This window comes from Cherax quadricarinatus, chromosome 19 (assembly GCF_038502225.1).
Source record: "Cherax quadricarinatus isolate ZL_2023a chromosome 19, ASM3850222v1, whole genome shotgun sequence".
NCBI lineage: Eukaryota > Metazoa > Arthropoda > Malacostraca > Decapoda > Parastacidae > Cherax > Cherax quadricarinatus.
Genome location: NC_091310.1, coordinates 28,920,643 through 28,930,642, shown reverse-complemented (window position 1 = coordinate 28,930,642; position 10,000 = coordinate 28,920,643).

The window sequence follows — 10,000 nt, the reverse complement described above, 5'->3', positions numbered from 1 at the left end:
ACAGGTGGAAAGAAACACACCCAATGTTTCTACTCTGGCTGGGAATCGAACCCAGGCCCTCGCCGTGGGAAGCGAGAGCGTTAGTCACCATCATTCACTATCACAACTCTTGCCGGTAAATGAACATATTAATACTATACTCACCTGGAAGCGCTAAACCCACAAAGATCATACAGAGCCTGAGCAATAGATAACCCGGTTTGATCCAAGGAAGGGGAGAGTAGCTAAAGAAACAAACACGTAGACCTCATTTTGGGTTTGTGATAAAATGAGCCGAGATGTCCCGTGGCTGGGACATGTCCCGTGGCTGGGACATGTCCCGTGGCTGGGACACTGCTCAAGTACAAAAAAATGGTTATAACTTTGACCATAATTTTTAAAGCCATCGGAAGGCCTCGGTCAGATGACCAAAAGCTGCAACGGCGGGTCATCATTTAAGACCCGCATCAAGAAATACTTGTCCTGTTTCCTGGCGAACCTAACCTAACCTAACCTAACCTAACCTAACCTAACCTAACCTAACCTAACCTAACCTAACCTAACCTAACCTAACTGCACAAGTGTTTGGTATTAAAGTGGGGAAAAAGAACCATGTAATTATCCTTGTATACAGACCCACCTTCAACAACAGAGGAAGAACAAGAGACACAAGTGTCTATTGTTCTTCCGCTGACTACGTTTCGCACATACAGTGGGCTTTATCAAATCACAAACAGATCTAGATCTGTAACTGGATAATATCCACAGCGTTGGAGAAACGTAGTCAATAAAGGTTCGCACTCTAACGCATTTATGTTTATTTTTCAATCATGTCGGTGTTTTATACCATTTTTCTCCACCAGCGGAAGAATTCCATGAACGGAGACAAGACAGCTGCCTCGGAAACCTTGAGAATCCTACACCACATACAACCTTCCTTGCGGATATCAACATTCCTCATGTGAATTTAATAATAGTAGAAATAGTTCCTGGAAGCACGTTAATCCAGAGACATACTAATGGGTCTCTGAAAAGTTTGCTACAGACAGATTACAGAGCCTAACAGAAATAAAAATAACATTTGATCTTTACATATAATGAGGAGCTAATCTCAATCATAATGGTTTTAAATGCAATATACTTGGATCATAAACTTACAGAAGTAGAAGCTAGTATAAATTCAGAGGTTCAGCGCTTCCCCCTTGATAATAATAATAATAATAATAATAATAATAATAATAATAATAATAATAATAATAATTAATTCAGGGATTGAGAATTTCAGAAACAGTCAACGAGAAAGGATAGTCAGTAAATTTAACTACAGTAATCAGAGAACTGACTGGCACAAAATAATCAAAGTGCCATGAAAAAAGAGCTGGTAAAGAGTCCTGGCCACCCTAAACTTACAGCTGTTCATGGCAAGTTGAATACAGAAGCAAGCAAAGTCTGTATAAAGTATATTCTGCTGAGAAAGTTTATAAGATGATATAGAGAACGAGAACGAAGAAGAACACATAGAAGAAAAAAAAACTGTTTGAATTGCTTAAAAGCCAAAATATGTCACAACGAAAGAAAGAAAATTTAAATCTAGACACAACGACATAGAGCTGAGATATTAACTTGCATGCTGTGTGAGTGACACTGACGGGTAAATGTTATACCCCATTCATCTAAATTGCTTTCATTACTGAAACTATACACATACATGTACATGCATATGTATTATTCTGCATCTAAGTGGTTGGGTCACTTCCCTTTCTTACCCACACCTCCCCTCCATCATCCCACTCTTTTCCTACATTCCTATCCTTACCCATCCTTCTTCCTTCCCCATCTTACCGAAGCTCTGGTCATACAAGTCGAAGTCGGTGCTGTATGACCCTGGTGGTTTAGCGCTTAGTTTTGATTATAATAATAATTGAACTCGCATACCTAATATAAGAAGCACAAGAGGAACAAAAAACCCGATTAGGAAACTGAAAAAATCGTAATATTTTACACATAAGCGAAATCCAATTTGAGAAGCACAGTCATAACTCACAGGAGGTTAATTTACTGTAGATGTATAAGAAATGAAAGATATTTTAAGACTTGTGTGATTATTATTATTATAATCAAGGGGGAAGCGCTAAACCCATAGGATTATACAGCGCCTGGAGGGGGGATGTGGAAGGTATTCAGGCTTAATTCAGGGAACTGGAACACAGATCCAATTCCCTGAATCAAGAGCCCCTCACCAGCATCAAGGAGCCTTCCTTGAGGGGAAGACTTGTGTGAATATATGCACAGGAATCAAATGAGTTAAACTAGAGTGATCGATGCAGTTTTTTGCTTCAGCACCTTTGACTGTTCTTTAAATTATTTATCCGACATTAACACTATTCCCGCAGAATTCGAAAAAAATATATACATGTATATAAACTTACCCAAACATGTACCGCTGGGGAAAAAAAAATGCAGACTAATAACAGTAATATTACACATGACTCAAAATCTTTGAAAGGGTAATAAGACGCCAGATTATAAACTTTATGGAAGAACATGACCTGCACAACACGGATTTGAAGTTGGAAAATCACTCTTGTCACAGCTGCTGAACCATTAAAAGAAGATTACTGAGACTTGGAAAGAGAATCAAAATATAGATGTGCTCTACACGGACTTTGCGATGACATTTGAAAGACCCCATTATGAAGTGATGGTCTAGAGAGACAAGTAGGCAAATGATTATTTTTCTGGCTATTAGGGTAATGGCAGTAGTAAAGCAAAATCGAACTACAACAACACAAAAAAAAAAACTCTGTTCCCATTACTGTTTCTCATCGTAAAAGCAGATAGAGATAAAAACAGCAGCCACAACTTCGTATCATCATTTGAGGATGATGCGAAAATAAGCACGATAGTCATCTCAGCTGAAGGGAGGGAAGAGTTCCAAGAAGATATCAATAAAGTCTTCCAGTGGGAAATAGAAAATAACTGTTATTCAATGGTGACAAATTAAAACTGCTTGGATATGGACAAAATGAAGTACTCAAAAGGGACACTGTATACACAATACAAAAGGACCGGCTAATGGAACTAAAGGAACAAGTGAGAAATCTGAAGGAAGTTTGAAGGAAGTGTGAATGCAATGTGAAGGAAGTTTGAAGGAAGTTCGAGGGAAGTGTGAAGGAAGTTTGAAGGAGAGGGCAGCAATATCCCTCTGACCTTCGTCCTTCTTCACTCCTCCAGAAAATGGACTGAAATTGCAACAACACAAGAAGCTACTTCGGCCGGCTGTTGCTCCCCGTCTAGGGAATTTTTCCCAGCCAGGAAATTTTTCCCAGACAGGGATATTTTCTTCACTCCCCACCTAAGGAAAATTTTTCCGCTGCCTTAATAATATTCTCCAATTTTGTGAATTTTCCCCACTCAGGGATTTTCCCCATCCTCTTCCAAGGGAATTTTCCCCATCTCTTTCCAAGGGAATTTTCCTCACCCCTTACTGATTTTACCTGACCAAGGATGTTCTACGCTGGAGAATTCCTCCCAATCAGGATATTCTCCCTGCCCTAGGAACTCTTCCTCGCTTAATACATTCTCCCCTCCCAGGGAATTTTCCCTTCCATACCACTGATATTTCCCCTTGGTACAAGACACGTAAGACTACTAGATACACTAAGTTCCCTTTTAGCTAGTTTTGCGGTTTCAAGACTATCTCCTACACGAGGGTCATTACGTCTGCATGACAAGTCAAGAATTCTTTAAACCCTAAATCAGGGAATAAACTAAACTCTCAGTGTATATACAGTGAGGTATATTTACTTGTCGATGGATATACAGTGAGAAATTCGCACTTCTGAATGTATATACACTGAAAGATATTTATCTCTAAATTAATGTACACTGAGATATGCCTCTGAAAGTATATTTACCGAGATATAATTTCTGAGTGCATATACTCCGAAATATACCTCTGCATATACACTTAGAGATATTTCCTTCTGTATTTATAAACAACGAGAGATACCACTAAATTATGCAATGAGAGATACCTCACAATGCATAAACAATGAGAGGTATCCACCTCAGAATGTAGGTACACTGACAGTCATCTCTACTGGTGTATATACACTGAATATTGAACGGTTCTCACCCCTAAATTAAAATAAACCGAGATATACACACGTCGTGGTGTATATACTTACATCCTCTTGAACTGTTACCTTCAATTAAGATGCAACATCAACACTTCCATATCTCAAGAATAAGCAAAATAATGATGAGGTTACCATTCTCTGTTGATTCAATACAACTCGTTCGTGGTTACAATACTATATATACTGCATGTGAGGCTAGTGCACCAAACAGGGAGTAGAATGAAATTGCATAATTAGCTGTAAGGCACCCACACCATTGCATGTCCTCGGATCACGGTACAACACCTAGCTCTGCTGGGTGCGTGATCTTTATAGAATTGTATGGTTCAGTGGGTTAGAACGTCGTGAATTTTCGCTCGCCATGAGGCGGGCTAAAACAACACGGGTTCGATCCCCAGGCTAGTCGCAGTGTTGATTAAATACTTCTCATTCGTGGTTACCATACTATATGTATACATATATATATATATATATATATATATATATATATATATATATATATATATATATATATATATATATATATATATATATATATATATGTTGTGCCGAATATGTAAAACTGGTCAATTAGCAAGAACTCATTTAAAATTAAGTCTTTTCTGAAATTTTCTCTTATACGTTTAAAGATATTTTTTTTCATTAATGTTAATGTCAAAATTTTTAATTTTGCACCAAAAGAATCTTAGAAAACTTACCTAACCTTATTATAACAAGAGCAATTTATTTTAGCCTAACCCAACTCAATATATTTTAAATACGTTTACAGTAATTTAGTACTAAACTAACACAATCAAATATATTTTTTTCGTTAGGTTCAGAATGGTTTTGGAGAAATTATTGCATACACAAATTTTCACTTGTCCTATATGGCAAGATGAGCGTTGCTATTTAAGCCAAGATCGCAAGTTCTGCCTATTCGGCACGACATATATATATATATATATATATATATATATATATATATATATATATATATATATATATATATATATATATATATATATATATATATATATACAATAAAATCACAGTAAACAGGTGATTTTAAAATATGCAAAACATCAACTGTGAAAGAGTAGTGAAATTCCAAGTGCTTTCGTGACTACTCACATTGTCAAGGAACTATGAAAGTAATACATCAAAGGAAGGCAAAATGGTTTAGATATGTTGATGATATTTTATGTCTTATGCCCAAGAATGTAGATATACACAATTTCCTTGGCAAAGTAAATAGCTTAGCCCATCCTATAAACTTTACTGTTGAGTTTGAAGAAAATAACTCATTGCCTTTTCTAGATGTTTTAATTATTAAGAGTAATAATGAATTCAAATTTAAAATTTACAGAAAGCCTACAAATAACTGTTCCTATGTCCACTATTATTCTTCCCATCATGATAGAGTTAAACTGTCTGTTTTCTCATCAATGTTTTTGAGAGCTTTACGTATTTGTAGTAGAGATTTCATAGATGAAGAAATATCCAAAATTTATGAAATAGCCATTGATCTGAAATACCCGAAGAATGTAATTGATAAATCATTTAAAATTGCTAGAAATACTTTTTACAACCCAAAAAGGGACAACCAGCCTTATTCAACTAAAAATATGTTGGTTCTCCCTTACCATGAAAACTTGGTTGATATGCCTTCTCTTCTTAAGACTTTTAATATTAAAGTTATATTTAAAAATCTTGATACAGTAAAAAAAACTTTTGATAAAGAATTCCCCCCAAAATGCTGACGGATGTCTATAAGATTCCTTGTAAAATTTGCGATAAAGTTTATTACGGTCAAACTGGTAAGTCTCGAACTTAGATCAAAACAACATATAGCATATAGCATTAGAACTGGACAAGATTCCAATGCTCTATTTATTCATGTGAGAGATTTTAACCAATTGATTTTCAAAAAGTTGAGAAAGTAGTATCAAGCAAGTCCATGGTTGACAGAAATATAATTGAATCTTGTTTCATAAAAAGCAGTTTTGAAAATAATGTGAATATTTCCTTAGGTTTATATAAATTAGACTAATTTATAATTAATAAAATTTGGTTCGAGTTTAATAATACATTGGACAAATAATAAACCTTATTTCTTGGGTAGAATATTTTGTTAGTGGGATGTCGTCAGGACCTGCCTAGTTGACCAGCGGACCTACTGCAGTGTTCTTCTTTTCTTATGAGTCCGGTATTGTCGCGCGTCAGGTGTTTCTTTGTTGTGGGGGTTCACTGTGAGGTGTAGTCTAAGCCCTTTAATTGCCTTCCTTTGATGTATTACTTTCATAGTTCCTTGACAATGTGAGTAGTCACGAAAACGCTTGGAATTTCACTACTCTTTTACAGTGGTTGTTTTGTATATATATATATATATATATATATATATATATATATATATATATATATATATATATATATATATATATATATGTGTGTGTGTGTGTGTGTGTGTGTGTGTGTGTGTGTGTGTGTGTGTGTGTGTGTGTGTGTGTGTGTGTGTGTGTGTGTGTGTGTGTCGTGCCGAAAAGGAAAAACTGGTTAATTAGCAAGAACTTATTTAAAATTAAGTCCTTTCTAAAATTTTCTCTTATACGTTAAAAGATATATATTTTCTCTTTATGTTAATGTAAAAATTACCTAACCTTATTATAACAAGCACAATTTAATTTAGCCTAATTCAACTAAATATATTTTAGATAAGTTTACATATATTTAATAATAAACAAATACAATGAAATATATTTTTTTTCGTTAGGTTCAGGATGGTTTTTGTGAAATTATTGAATTCACAAAATTTCACTTGCCTTATTCGGCAAGAAGAGCGTTGGTATTTAAGCCAAGATCGCAAGTTCTGCCTATTCGGCACGACATATATATATATATATATATATATATATGTCGTGCCGAATATGTAAAACTGGTCAATTAGCAAGAACTCATTTAAAATAAAGTCCTTTCTGAAATTTTCATTTATACGTTTAAAGATATAGCTTTTTCATTAATGTTAATGTAAAAAAATTTAATTTTGCACCAAAAGAATCTTAGAAAACTTACCTAACCTTATTATAACAAGAACAATTTATTTTAGCCTAACCCAACTAAATATGTTTTAGATTTGTTTACAGTAATTTATTACTAAACAAACACAGTGAAATATATTTTTTTCGTTAGGTTCGGAATGATTTTGGCGAAATTATTGCATATTCAAATTTTCACTTGTCCTATATGGCAAGATGAGCGTTGCTGTTTAAGCCAAGATCGCAAGTTCTGCCTATTCGGCACGACATATATATATATATATATATATATATATATATATATATATATATATATATATATATATATATATATATATATATGTCGTGCCGAATAGGCAAAACTTGCGATCTTTGCTTAAATAGCAACGCTCATTTTGCCATATAGGACAAGTGAAAATTTGTGTATGCAATAATTTCGCCAAAATCATTCTGAACCTAACGAAAAAAATACGTTTCACTGTGTTTGTTTAGTATTAAATTATTTTAAACAAATCTAAAATATATTTAGTTAGGTTAGGCTAAAATAAATTGTTCTTGTTATAATAAGGTTAGGTAAGTTTTCTAAGATTCTTTTGGTGCAAAATTATAAATTTTTACATTAACAGTAATGAAAAAAATATATCTTTAAATGTATAAGAGAAAATTTTAGAAAGGACTTAATTTTAAATGAGTTCTTGCTAATTGACCAGTTTTACATATTCGGCACGACATATATATATATATATATATATATATATATATATATATATATATATATATATATATATATATATATATATATATATATATATATATATATAAAGACAAAATACATTGGCCAAACATTCACAAAAATACAACAGAAAGTAAAACAACATAGGTAACTCAGAGCTACATCTCGAATACTTCGTCCAGCTCCCCTGCGGTGGGCCGCGTGCCCAGAATGCTGCAGGCATTTCCTCTCTGGATCGCAACACTGAGTCTCTGAAAGAGGAAGCTGGTCGCCCTGTGGTCCTTGGTTTCTATGATGAGCTTTTCACCTAGCTCTTTGAGGAACTTTAGAGCACACTTGCCCCATGCTCCAAGGTTCTCCGACCCTATTGGAATGAAGTAATAGCAAGGGGGAAGGTCTTCATATTTTCGGATCTTCTGGGTCTCCCTGTGGCTGGCAGCTCCACCCCCTTCCACTACAGAGTATGGCAAGTAGGTGTCTGCCAATGTGGCAGCACAGGTGTAGTCCCAGGCAATCTGCTTTCCATCCTTCCAGGGTAGCATAGTGGCTCCATCAGGACGCTTTTGACTTCCATCAGACCTCTGTACTTGGGGTTCCCGTTGAGCTGGGCAACGGGCTGTGGGGTGGCTTCTCTTTATTATATCATTGACCTCCTCATGTCTGGCATACTTCCCTTCTGCTGTGTGACACACGAGACCATGAAGTCCAAATTGATCAGCTGTTGCCCTGCCGCAAATACACCTATGTTCGGAGAGCATTGTGTTGGCGATTTTTTCCATGATTGGTTTGTCCCAGTGGGACTGTTTGTGCTGTTTGGGAGGAGCTGGTCTACTGGAGGAGTCTGTAAGGGTGTCCCACCGAATCGCTGCTTCAGTAAACCTGGGGTCTTGAGCTCCTACCACATCTCTCAAGCGTTCGGGCACTATCTTCTTGACTAATGCACTGGAAGCCAAACACGAAGACAGAAAAGCAGGTAAAGCAATATGCGTTGCTTTACGCACCCCTATACCTCCCAGTCGCACTGGGAGGGTTGCCTGATCCCATTGCTCATCCTCTAGTGACAGGTTCAGTGCCTTCTTAAAAGTTGATCTCAGGTGTGCGTCACATTCATCGAGTGTTGGGTTGTCAAAAGAGGGTGCACACCTCAAGAAGTAAGTGAGTCTTGGCATAGTAAGACACCTTGTGAGGAGATACAGAGCATCATGGGCATCAAGATCGCTTATTCTCTCCTCCATTCTTATCAGGCCATTCAATTTGTCCCTGAGGACAGTATCGATGGCCTGATGACCCAGCGGTGCCCCCAAGAGGGTACTGTTGGACGGAGTTGTAGTTGAGACTTCTGGGAGGATTCTTCGCACAGCATTGATTATTTCCTGGTTTGCTGTGATGATTTCACACTTGGAGGGATTGAGGATGAGTCCCAAGTCTTCTCCTGTGTTTTCACCAGTTGTAGGTCCCCCACCAGGGACTCTTCAGTACCTGCCAGAGTGCCGTCATCCAGGTACCAGATATTGAGCTCACTGCGAAGGCTGGAAGTTAGTTCTCTTACTGCCAAGCAGAAGAGAAGTGGAGCGAGTGGGTCACCCTGCTGAACACCCTCTGATGATTGAATTTCATGTTCTCCGAACAAAAGAATATATATATATATATATATATATATATATATATATATATATATATATATATATATATATATATATATATATATATATATTATGAGACTTTTCTTAAATTTTAATTTTGTGGAGTTGGTGATAATATTTACACAATAGCTGAGGGAATTTTGTCAAGGAAATCATTGTGTTTGCACAATTCCTGTGAGAATTTTTTAGAGATTATATTGTTTGTACAATACCTGAGGGAGATTTTTATTACACAAACACAAATTCTCTCACAAAGCCTCCCCCTCCTTCACCCCCTTCCCTACCGTTACCCCTTCCTCTCTCTCCTCCTCCCTCACCTTCCGCTACCGCTCCTTCTCCCTCACCTTCCATTACTTTTCACTCCCCCTCCCTCACCTTCCCCTACCTCTCTCTCCCCCTCCCTCACCTTCCACTTAATCTCCCTCTCCCCCACCTTCCATTACTTTTCTCTCCTCCTCCCTCACCTTCCTCTACCTCTGAAGAAAGTTG